Source organism: Palaemon carinicauda, chromosome 12 (assembly GCF_036898095.1).
Source record: "Palaemon carinicauda isolate YSFRI2023 chromosome 12, ASM3689809v2, whole genome shotgun sequence".
Lineage (NCBI taxonomy): Eukaryota > Metazoa > Arthropoda > Malacostraca > Decapoda > Palaemonidae > Palaemon > Palaemon carinicauda.
Window position 1 is genome coordinate 110,966,220 of NC_090736.1, and position 5,736 is coordinate 110,971,955.

At 35.3% G+C, this 5,736-nt stretch overlaps 1 pseudogene; it reads left to right on the plus strand.

Moving 5' to 3' along the window:
• Positions 1-3,200: 3,200 nt before the first annotated feature.
• On the plus strand, positions 3,201-5,167 carry LOC137650617 (uncharacterized; annotated as a pseudogene).
• The last annotated feature ends 569 nt before the right edge of the window (positions 5,168-5,736 follow it).

Here is a 5,736-nt window from a genome sequence, read left to right on the forward strand (position 1 = left end):
TTTAGAATGTGTGAAAATACTGCAGTATAGGCAGTATCCATTGAAGATTTAGAGCCATAAACACATATATAGGCTAATTAAGTCCTTTCCTCTGAAAAATATTCCAAGGCAATTTGTTTATGGTGACTCTTGAGTATAGTTATATATATTTCATAAGAGAAATGCTGTAGGCATATATGGGTGTTAGGACTAAAAATATTTGACTGAAATATGTATACATTGAATATTAAGGGAATGGGGATGGATTCTACCCTGCAGAGTATTATTTATATTAATTATGCTGCAGTTTTGTGACTTTTTAGCTACAGTAACGTTAATTTTTTAATCTTTTTTTTTTGGTCCAATTTGATTATGATGCACTGCCTTACAGTCATTTACATTAGGATTATCTGAGAAATATTTCAAAATGAACAATGTCTGCTGCACGCCTCTTTATATTGTTAACACACATAAAATCAGCACCATGGGTTCAATAGATATCCATATAGGTTTTTGCTTTTGCTCTGACACAGTAATCAATCAGGTCTGTTTAACTTTATGAAATTTTTAAATAAAGTATTCATTTCACCCGAATGATATTTTGTGAGTTACTTTATTTTATGTAAAACCAGACCTTTACCGGAGATTCCAATTACCGGAGATTGATTTATTTCTTCAAATTATACATAATCAATTGTGTTCCATTCAGCTTCTTGATCATCATAAGAGTTATTGATGACCTCGACTTTACTACACGTTTGATAGCTTGGTTAATCATTATGTTGGGCTTAGATTTAAGAGCGGGAGGTCAAGTCCCTTTTTGTTCCTGTAACAGATTAACTTGTTACATCAGCCACCAAATCCTCCTTTATGATAGACTTAGACGATACGTCACTCCAATTTTCTTCATTATTGTCTTTTTAGATTTTGGAGGAGTTCCATTTTCAAAAGTGGTTTTTTCCTCTCAGATTTCTATTTTTGTGGAACTTGATCACCCATCTCTACTTCACGAGGAGCTACTACATCACTGGGGTTATCAGAAGTGGGCAGTGTGTCAAACCTGTTCTTTACCTGTGATTTTTACTTGATTTGTTAAATTTCTGTAGAACTGCCATTTGTTCTTTTAGTTAACCTGTTAGAATGCATTTCTTTAGGTGATGGTCTCGTACTAATGATAAAAGAAGGATGGAAAAATTTCAAATTGTTTGACTTTGTATTTGTTCCTGGTGAAGCTGAGCAATATAATTCTTTAGATGGTTGAATTTTGAGGAACATGATGATGAAGATGGGCTTTTTTTCAGTATGCTGAGATTTAGCAGCAGCAGAAAGATGAGCAGTTCTTGAATTAGTCAAACAAATCTGTTGGATTGCGTACCGCAGTAGCAAAAGTTGAACTATTATCCCTCCCAAAATTTCGTAGCTTAACAAAAGATGATTTATATATCATTGGCAGCTTCAATTATAGGTTTCCAAGCTTGTATATAAGACATTGTCTCAAGTTTTGTGAATGAGTTCCATCATAGTTGAAACAATATTTATCTCCTTTGAATTCTAAAGAGATATCATGGAGTTTGGAACAGTTAAAACTTATTCTCCCATGTTGGCCATAATCATAACACTTAAAACACTCCATGGGTAGATAATTTATTTTACGGAAATGATTAACTTTTTAATTTTTATGTAGTCTGGTAGGAATGTTGAGCAGAAAGGGTAATAAGATTTCACTGTTTTTGCATTTCAGTTTCCTAACATTTGAAATAGTAGGACTATACTTTGATATATCTTCTCCTGAGAATACCTAAAGATCCCTATTAGCATGATTAAAATTTTGGTGTGGAGAAACCTTTTCAAATATATCAGAGGAAGAGGGTTGAAAATTATAACGCCGAGCTGCTAGTGTTTAATTCCCAGCCCTAACTAGCAAATCAAGCCTTGCGTTTCAGGTTACCTTGTGGAATTGTACCAACTTTTTCTTCAGGCACTCGTATCTTATGTTGATATTTACAAAGCCCTCCCTGTATGAAGCAACATAACAAAAAGGGTCATGGATGTGACCTTTCAGTAACTTCCTAAACATTCGCATGTCGTCAGGAGCTTTCGGAAAAAAAGTCCAATCCATAATACATGTTGTTTCGACTAAAACATAAGTTTACACTGCCAGATACTATACCATTTTTAATATTTGTTAATGCACTTCTTGCGTTACAAGACTCCAAAAAAGTAATGCAATCATGAAAGTGTCCTTTCCTTTGTTATATTTATTTCAGTCCGTCAATGCCTCAAATGGTGTTAGGAGAGTATGGTGAATTTCATAATTCACATTTTAGTAAAATCTTTTACAATATATAACGTATAATAATTATTCCAAGTTATACTAATTATGTTTATACCTCCAAAATTCTTTATTAATATTACGGAAAGCTCCATTACCTTATGTAACTTTATTATCTTGCTTTAACCCTTCAATATTCTTAGCCCTTTAGCTCCGTTTGATATATGGAATAAAAGGCTCTAGCGTGATAACACTTGGGGAATGATGGTTGGATGGGGGAAGGCAGCAAATCGAAAATATCCATCACTCATGCTGGCGAAAAAGGGGGTAAGTCCAAAAAATGGCCTAAATGAGTTATGACTGCCAAAATGTTGCTAAAACGGGCTACTATGCTGGAAAAAAGGGGGTAATTGTACTGTGAATATGTTAGTCAGTATGTCAAAAAGTCTTTTTATGGGATAACTACATGCAGCATCATTCTGTTGGCGAAAAAGGGGGTAAGTAGAACATGCCCCTTTTTAACCACATTTTCATTAAAATTCATAGCATTATATTGGCGAACAAAGAGGTAAGTGATACATACCCCCTTTTTAACTACGTTTTCAATATAGGTCAAAAGGGGTTAAGTAAACAAACTCTTCTTCTTCATTTAATATGCCAGTATTAATCCCAGTAGGCCTAGCAGCTAATGCACTCCACGAATGTGTATTATTGTTGCCCGAGACAGGGCCCAAACGCGTTCCCTCTACCTAAGTGCGGCTTGGCACATCAGCACGCACTAGATAGAGAGAGAGATATGAAGTGTTGTAAGCTGTGTCGTCGTTCTGAACGTGTATTAACCAGTGTTGATTACAACTCGCCTTTCATTGCAGGAGTGTAGTAATTTATAAGATTCTAATATTATGAACTTGTGTATAGATGTAAATTGAAAATGGTTTTGGTGATAGATGTATCTAAATCACGTGCTCGTCAAATTCTTGACAAAGCATTACACGAAAATGCAGAAAAAAGAAGAAAAATGGACCTGGAAAACCGCCAAAGTAATGTCAAACACTGGCTTATTGCTAATAACTTTGGAGAGGAAAGAAATGAAGGTACGTTATTGATGTTCCTCGGATGCCTGCAGTTTAGTGGGACACCTCTAATTCCGAGCAGTGATTTCCTTTTGACGGGAAATCTACTTGTAGTGCAATTTTTTTTATGTGTTTTAAATGATTTTAATAGTTATTTCTATCGGAAATGAAAGTATGGTAACACGTCATATTTGTTAGTGTTTGTGGTTTGAGATGTTCATTATTCAGACAAAAAGGGATATGTCATTTCTTAGATTCTGCATAAATAGCATCAACTTTGTTTATTAACCAGTGGTAAACAATAGTAGGAACTTTGTTTATGAGCCTAACAATTTTAGTTAGGCTTAAAATTCGCCTTACAAAATGAGCTTCTGCCTTCACGGCAGCTCTATTGTGAAGAGCCAAATTTTTTTTTTATATGAACGGATCTCTCGTGTTTGGTGGTCGACACTGAATTTCATTGTAACTAGAATTTTTTATGTACTTTTGCTCATAGAATTTGAAAATCACAATCGTTTGTCAGAGAAATGGTTAGATTTTTAGTTAAAAGCATCCAAAAATGAGTTTTTCACTATTTTATAGGTACTGACAAAACACGAACTTTGTAGAAATTATATTTTTGCAATGTATGTTGTCATTTGTCATTTTTCATGATTTTTCAATGTAATTGTGTGGAAGGCAGGAGCACGGTTGTTCAGAATAACAAAACAAAAATATAAAATTAATTTTAAAATCAAGTATAATGTTAAAGTTATTGTTGATATTAACACAGTCTGAATACTTTTATAACAGATTATGATGAGACGCCTGATAATTTCTATGATGATGATGATAGTGTAAAAGATCCAAATTTTGAAGTTACTGATGAAACCTGCAGTGTATCGTCTTCGTCCACAATCTCTCGTGAAAATAACAGTAAGCATGAGATTAGACTTAAGCGCAATCAAGAAGCAGAACATCCAAGAGAGGAAGAGGGCAGTCAAAAAGCTGAAAATCAAAGAGATGAACAACCTTGCCAAACTCCAATGAAAAGGTACTCAGAAGAGCACGAAGAGAGAGAAAAGAGTGTCGACAGACCGGTAAATCGTATACGACTGCATCAGGTAAATTAGTTTCCGCTAGAAAACAAAGTCTACTAAAGCAATGTAGATTGAAATGCTCCGAGCGTTTCAATGATGAAGATCTGCAAATATTAATCATTGAATATTGGGATTTGGGCTCAGTAGATTCAAGAAGAAACTACCTCGCAACTCTTATTACACCAAAGAACCCATTACGTACCCGCCTAAGAGATGGAGGCGGCGAAAACATTAGAGTGCGAGATGTAACCTACGAGTATGCCTTAGAAATTCAAATGAAAAGACATCCAATTTGTCAAAAATGCTTTTTGAGGGTGTTTGGTGAAACCAAAAAATTCTTGGAAGTATTACAGAAAAAGAAAAAGGAAACTGCCTCTGGAGTGAGCCGAGGGGATAGGAGAGGAACAACTCCAAATCTACGTCGTATTAAAGAAGAGGAACTTTCTAAAATTGATGATCATATCAAATCATTTCCAGCATACGAGAGTCATTATTCTAGGGCACACTCCTTCAAAAAGTATTTGTCATCAACACTTACATTAGCAAAAATGTATTCGTTGTTTAAAGAACGCTACCCAGAGTCCTCAGTAACACGCTTTACATATGAGAAAAGATTTCATTGTCATAACTTGAGTTTCAAACAGCCTAAAATAGACACATGTCATACCTGCGATGCTGCGATGTATTAAAGATGCAATTAGATATCACCAATACCCCTGAAGAGAAAGAACGTCTACAAGCCGAAAAAGAAAGTCATCTGTTAAGAGCTGAAAATGCCTATAGTCGTAAAAGAGATGATACAAAGTTAGCTTGCAAAAATCCCTCATTTGCAACATACACATTTGACTTACAACAGTGTCTCCCCAGCTCTTCCGTAGCTTTTTATAAGCGCTTGTTGTGGACATACAATCTCACTGTTCACAATAATGTCAATAAAAAAGTGGACTGTTTTATGTGGCATGAAACCATTGCTGCTAGAGGTGCCAATCAAATAGCATCTTGTCTAATGAATATCTTGCAGAATTTGCCCAGTGATGTCCAGCACGTAATTTTTTATTCTGATGCTTGCGCTGGACAGAATAGAAATTCCCATATGGCTGCTATGTTTATGCATGCATTGTCCAAATTTCCTAATATACTGACAATAGATCACAAATTTCTCATTTCCGGTCATTCACACATGGAGTGTGACTCCGACCACTCTGTCATTGAAACACTCAAGGAAAAAAAGAGCCACTTCAATCCACCATCCTCGTGACTGGTACCAGCTGGTAAGATTGGCAGGAAGAAGATTTCAGGTTCATGCAATGACTCAGGAGGACTTTTATGATTA